The sequence below is a fragment of the Python bivittatus genome, unplaced genomic scaffold, assembly GCF_059951505.1.
Source record: "Python bivittatus isolate LINGU-HERP-01145 unplaced genomic scaffold, Pbiv_v1 ctg000210_np1212, whole genome shotgun sequence".
In the NCBI taxonomy this organism is placed as follows: Eukaryota; Metazoa; Chordata; class Lepidosauria; order Squamata; family Pythonidae; genus Python; species Python bivittatus.
Window position 1 is genome coordinate 343,559 of NW_028277053.1, and position 7,466 is coordinate 351,024.

The window sequence follows — 7,466 nt, forward strand, 5'->3', positions numbered from 1 at the left end:
CAAATTACAAAATTAAATTAATGTAATGTTTAAAGAAATAGCTAGTCTTTCTGGAGAATGCCACCTTTGGCCATCTCATGGATTTCTGCACTTTAAGGTTTCAAGCTGACAAACCCTCAAGCTGAAATTGACAAGTTCAAGCTGAAATTGACAAACAGGCAAAGGGAACAAGTCAGTTGCAGGCCTGAAAAACTGGGCTACCCCCCACACAAATAGAAAATCCATCTGCAGCCTTTCACAGAAGTGGATGCAGTCTTATCTGCTCTTTTTATAGTAGAAATTCATCTTTATGATTTGCAGTAGATATTCCGCTATTGCACACACTTTTCAATTCCTGGTAGTTAATTAGTTGGGTGTCACTGAGTAGAGCTCAACTTTGTCTTCTGCAGGGACAAACACTTGCCATCTTGACCTGCCTTTAGAAATAACTTGTCACTGTGTCAAGCAGCGGTGTCCACAGAGGGTGGTCAAAAAAGTCAAGATGGCAACAATGATGCGATTGAAGCTCCACTTGTTTGCCACGTGCATCACACATGCAGAACACATGAAAAACCCAGGCAGAGCTTCAATCATACCATTGCAGCTGCCATCTTGACTTTTCGGACCACACCTTGAAGACACCCCTACAACCAACAACTTTCTATTAATCTGCTTGATCCCATCTATCCATCCTCATCCATTATCTTCTCCATTATTTTCTTCAACCTTACTAAACCAAATTGTTTCTCCTAGTCCATTATAGTACAAGAGACGATCTTGACAGAAATATGCACAAACTTGTATCTAGACAAAGGGGGCTGAAACATTCTTTAAGTCCTGGGAAGCAAAATAACATTTGGAAGTTGCTCAAGCAGACGTTTCCTTGATTCACTGGGGTATAAGAAGGAGGAGGAGGTCAAGCACAGCGAGACTGGCAAGATTCTTGTTACTAGAGCCAATCTCAGTAAAAGGAGTTTCAGACTTCCAATGGAGTTGATTTCCAGGTGTGGTCTACCTAGTGGGGCTGACAATCCTTCACTCACGCAACATGCCTAAAGTATCTGAGTTCCTGCTTGCTTCACAGCCCTTATTTGGATTAGGGTTGATTGATCGGTCTTCTGGCAGTCTATGGTATTCTTAAGAACATCTCCAGATCTATACTTTGAAGGACTCTTATCTTCTTTCACTCTTTCTCAGTATCCAGGTTTCACAGCTGTAAAAATCATTGCTTTAACTTTTCCAGTCTTTGCTTTCATTGAAATGCCCTTCCTGATGTTGTCTAAATTAATCATTGCCTTCCTCCGTAGGATTAAGACCTCATTTTATGAAAACAAAAGCAGCCAGTAGTCTCTCTCAGTAGTGTTTCAGCATGAGTTGGAGGCAGGAATACAACTTGGGAATTATATCAAGTTCCGAGCTACTCCTGCTTTTAAGCTTTCCAACTCTGCAACAAGATGAGCCAAGACAAAGGGAAAATTGTTTGCAAAGTTGACACCGATATATAATAGCTAGCCCCTGATTGCATATATTTGCACAGTAGAAGAACAAAAACAGATGAGATCATTGGATTTTACTGAAATAACAAAAAGGAAAATGTTGGCTTCTTTTGCATTAAAAAAAGGCACGCTATGGCCAGAAAGGCAGGCTGACTCCTGTACAGGAAACAACTGTGTCTTCAGCAGCTTTCTTGTTGTTGTTGTTTAGTCGTTAAGTCATGTCCGACTCTTCGTGTCCCCATGAACCATATTGCGCCAGGCCTTCCTGTCCTTCACTGCCTCCCTGGGTTTGCTCAGTTTCATGCTCATTGCTTCAGTGATGCTATCTAACCATCTCATCCTCTGCCGTCCTCTTCTCCTTTTGCCTTCAATCTTTCCCAGCATCAGGGTCTTTTCCAAAGAGTCCTCTCTTCGCATTAGGTGACCAAAGTATCTGAGCTTGAGCTTCATTATCAATCCTTCCAGTGAGCAGTCAGGGTTGATTTCCTTTAAGATTGACTGGTTTGACCTCCTAGCAGTCCATTCTAACTTTTCTCAGCAGCGGTAAAGGCGAATGTGAAATGTTCTGCTGAAGCTGTATTTCTCAGATGTTTTCAGACCCTGTCCACCTTCAGAGTCTTCGGTACTAGGGTTTTTTTATTCCCTCACATGCCTTGTAGAGAAAAAGTCTACGTGTACAATTTTGAGTAAGAGTATAACCCGGGAGAAATTAATTAGGTAGTTTAAGCAGAGAGACTGTGAGCTTCATGGCTGAGAACATGTACATTCTGCTCACCCTTGGAACGGTCTAGACCAGGTTTTCTCAACCTCATCAACTTTAGGATGTGTGGACTTCAACTCCCAGAATTCCCCAGCCAGCATAGCAATTCTGGGAGTTGAAGTCCACACATCCTAAAGTTGATGAGGTTGAGAAACCCTGGTCTAGACACAGAGGGAGAGAAAATGGAGGTATGAACTCCTTCATGCATGTGATACATTGATGCCAGTTGTTATTCAGTAGTCATATGGGAAACAGCGAATGGACAACTCTGGACAATGTGAGGGTGGGTACAGATGCAACAGTAGGAGAAATTGCATGGTTTGAATGATCCACAGCATCACAATTGTTCCTGGTTATGATTATTTTCCTTTACTCCAAATTTCTGTCTGCAGATGGACCCCATGCCCAACCATTCTTTCTTCAACCAATGCATTTAGAATGAGGTGTAACCAGAATCCCCTTAAGGAAAGTAAGTTATTTTTTCTCCCCTGCACCCCTTCCCTGCCAGCTCCATCTTTCTTCCCTTGGTGAGTTGCTCATTTTCAGATCAATTTCATAGCCCAAATCTTTCAGCAAGTTTGATCGTAATGCCTAGAGAAAGCTTCTCCAGCTTGATGTTTCCTGCTTAGACAAATAGCAAGAATCTTCTCCTAGCATCATCCCATCAATAAAATTGAAACTCTGAACTATATGTGAAAGATATGGTAGCCCAAAGACTTGTCATAAAAATGCCTATGGAAACAAATGGCTTTTTAAGGGAAAGTAGCTTCAGAAAGGATGAATTTCTGTTTGTAGCCTTCCCCACCTAGCTGTCTCCTAGATGTGTGGGGACTACCAGGATTCTCAGAAATGGCCATGCTGGCTGGGGAATTCCCACATCAGGAGGGTACCCAGTTTGGAGAAGGATGCACAGCATCTTCCTTGACTGATTCTGTACAATATCTGTCTTCTCCCTCTATATCATATCAGGCTCCTTCTTCTCTTCAGAAGAATCCATACCTCAAAGTGCACAACTGGACAACCTTCTCCATGCTACTTTGGCATCGATAGGTCAGTTTCTGCTCCTCAGCCAAATTAGAAGGAAGGAATCATCCCAGCCAAGAATGAGTCACTCCTTCCCCCTTTATATAAGAGAAAATTAGACTCAAGCTGGTCTGTGCAGACCCATGATCTGTGACTCCTGCATGCATGAAATCATCAGGTTTCTCTAATAATCTCTTTGCCCCCTTGTACTGAGCAATGTTGGTAGTCTGCGGTTCCATCCTAAATAGAGCAAAGCAACTTTAATTCAATTTTACTTGGGAAGAAATGTTCTTTTCTCGGGCCAAGTACTCATCTGGCACACTTCTGCTGGGAGGAACAGTTGACATTCAGGTTACAAAAGCATGAATGGAGCCTACCTACCATTTTCTGCAGAGGGATCTCCAAAAGCAAATGGGAGATGTTCTTTCTTGCTTCACATTATGTGGCAGTTAAATAAGCTTCAGCATTGCCTTCCAGAGCTAGGAGACCTCCAGAGGCATTGAACTATAACTCCCATCATCCAGTCAACAGAAACCTCCAGTGTTGCTAGAGATTATGAGAACTGTAGTCCCATTTAACTAGAGGATGCTTGCTTGAGTTTTTTGAGGAATATTTTAGACATTCCTTTCCTGTTGTGATGCCTTTCAGATATTTGGACTACAAACCTTAGTTTTATGGGTCTTATGTTCCAAGATATCTGGGGGACAAAAGGTTGCCCATGCTCTGATATCCATAATGAATGGAAGGCAGAAATCCTGTTTCTCCAGATTCAACTTTCATGAAAAGGGGAACACCAAGGAAAAGTTGGAATATTCATTCAACCATAGTCATGCACCCAAACACCAACTGACCACGAGATGTGTTTAGGCTAACTCATTTATATTCCAGACAGCAAAAGATTTCTACCAAGCCACACAACTAGTGCAAAGCTCTAGTTTAGATGTGAAGTTTTGTGATGTTTTATTGTCCTATGATAACCTCCTCGGTAATGAGTTTCTTGCAGCAATTTATTTTCTTCTTTTTGCTTGTAACGCAAATCAAAGATGGTAATAAAGACATACTTATGAATCCCAATGAAGGAGAAGGAAGAGCCAGTCACAAAGTCTTCAATTTCAGAATCAATTACCTAATATTTTCTGCAACAGGTTTTACCGGGTCTGCAAACTTCAAGTGGGAAAATCCAACTTTCCCCACCAGGAAATCTCCCATTTGCAAGACTCCCCTAATCCTCAATCTGGCCAGTACATAAATCAACAAAGCTTTTGTTGATTAACTAGCAAGTACAGCATTTTGTTGAAAGAGGCTGAAAACGAAAGCCATATTTCTGTATTGTGTGGAGTCAGTTGTAGTTTTGGGGACCTGTCCATCATCGGACATGGAGGAACTAGCGTGTGTGTATATGTGTCTAAATTTCATTTATAAATTAATCTATTGCTTTAAAAAGTTAACAGTAACTTTAACTTCAGGTTAAGTTCACAAAGCAGATCAGTTTTGATACCCCTGCAACATCTGACACAGAGCCTCCTGCAATTGTGTGCAGAAGTTGCTTAAGGAAATGGAATCTTCTCAAGAAAATCTGGAAGCCCCACCATCTGCTTAAGATTTGCTTAATCTGTATTTTGCTTTCCTTTGTAACAGAAGCAACAATTCTCCTTCCTCCAAAGTATGGTGGGTCCTTTTTCATTCATTCCTGCTGTTCTCAGCAACTGCAAGTTATTTTTTTTCTTGGTGCAAAAGTTCAGGAGAACCCCAGATGGAATCAAGCTGACAGTGAGGCCAAAAGCACTGATTTCCAAGTGAGAAGCCTTCAACAGCAGCCTTGCTAACATGAACTCTGATCCGTTAGCAACTACTCATTGGTGGGTTTAGCACCTGCAGGCAACCTTAGATACAAGCTCTAGGCCAGCTGGGAGGTGGTGCAGTCTAGTAGTTGGGATGTTGGAATTTGGCAAGAAAAACCACAGTCCATTTTTCTGCTCCTCTCTTAATCCTGATGTGGTGGCCTTGGGTTAATTACTATCTCTAACCCCAAGTTCTGTTAGGAGGATACAGAGAATAACCTAAGGTGGTCCACATTGACTACATGACATCTTCCCTTAACATTGTTTGGAGGGAGCACAGGTTGCACTGAGTTGGGCAGTAACACAAATGGGCAGGGCTATCCACGGGTGTGGTCAGAAAAGGCAGGACGGTGTCATTCTGGATTTAAGGTGATCTTTGCATCAAACTCCAAGGATTATACAGAAAATATCCTGTCTCCATAACCATCTTCTCATGAATCCTAGGCAACCAGGGGACGCAAAGAATGAAAACAAGGAAAGCAGTTGCCTTGGATCTACAGGCACAGCCTCAAAATTGCAGTAACTTTGTTTACTGTGTTAACTGATCTTCTGGATTTGGACAACACATTAAATCATTAGCTGGGGTGCAACTGGGCCACACATAAGCCACAGAAACCCAAACCAAGGTTAAAACTAATCAAGCTTACTGTGAGAGTATTAGTTTTCATCCAGTCGGTGATAAACAACACAGTAGCAATTCTGAGAGTTGCAAAAACTAGGAGAGATGGAAACGGGCCAGCTTGTTCAGAAGAAGAGGGCAAGAGAATGCCAAGCCATCCTTTAGGTAGGACGGGAAGGAGAAAGAGAAGCAAGAGTTTGAATACTGAGATATCTGTCATCTATCATCTATCATCTATCATCTATCATCTATCATCTATCATCTATCATCTATCATCTATCATCTATCATCTATCATCTATCATCTATCATCTATCATCTATCATCTATCATCTATCATCTATCATCTATCATCTATCATCTATCATCTGAGTTGTCTTATCTGGGTCAGTCCTGCCTGTGAGGTGAAGCCTGACATTTAGCATGGAGTGCATATACCCAACTGTGAGGTCTTGAACTAACCCGATTGTATAAACCCAGCATATTTTGTAGGGGCTTAGGGATTGCTTCAGAAAAACCTGCATAAAATTCTTTCTTTTCCAGTTGAGATGTTTAAAAATATGGAGCATGATTGATTATGTGTCATCAAGACAGTGTCGACTCTTAATGACCACATACTAGCCACCCAAATATGCACTCACACATCAGTGCATTCCTAATGAGTTAGGATTGAACATGGCAAGTGGGCTTTCTCATAAGATGGGCCTAAATTTCCACTTTCAACCTTCCATCGAGTCAAACCCCAACTGATTAGATTACACAGTTTGCATCTGTAGGGGTCAACAAGTTAAGATTTGGGTTTTTCTATGTTCAGAGTCTCTACTTCCATTTTATGAGAAGTTAGAATTCTAGTGTTGATTTAATTCACTGTAGTCTATGACTCTAGTTAGTGATTTATACTGTGTTTGCTGGGTATTCTTAGAAAAAATTCTTAATAACAATTTTTTGTTTTTCAGTCAAAAATTTTATAGAAGGGGGCTAAATCTTCTGCTCTGGAAAAATTCTAGTTCACCTCAGATTCTTTATTTGTCTTGTGTGCTTCTCTTTCTTTCTTTCTTTCTTTCTTTCTTTCTTTCTTTCTTTCTTTCTTTCTTTCTTTCTTTCTTTCTTTCTCTCTCCTTCCTTCCTTCCTTCCTTCCTTCCTTCCTTCCTTCCTTCCTTCCTTCCTTCCTTCCTTCCTTCCTTCCTTCCTTCCTTCCTTCCTTCCTTCCTTCCATAACTTTGTGTATACTTTCTCTTTGTTTTTTTGTATTTAGTTGATTAAAAAGAACTCTTTTAAATAAAGATCTCCTAAGATTTCAGCATTCCCACAAAATTCCTGATAAGAACGTCACAGTCTGGTATGATTTGGGCAATGAAACGGCCTGCCCTTTCCCAGGAATGCTGACATCTCATTTTGCTTAAAATGGCACGCAACCTTCACCTGAGATCTTCTCTTTCAAGTTTATTTATGAAATGTGAAAAGCCATAAGACATTTCACTAATTAACATTAAAAAAACAATAAAAACAGTTTTTTTAAAAAAAAATGCCATTAACTCAAGAGACCTTAATTCACGCCAGCTCTACAGATCTTACTATTTCTACATGATTTAGATGAACAAAGCTACACACTGTGACACAGCTTTGTTCAAAGCAGACAAAAGGAAGCATACCTTTTCTTCACCTGGACAGAACAGAGAGTTTGTCCAAGTTTTTTCAATTTCTTTTTGAGGGACCAATAAATATAACTGATGGTGTAAAGGGTAATG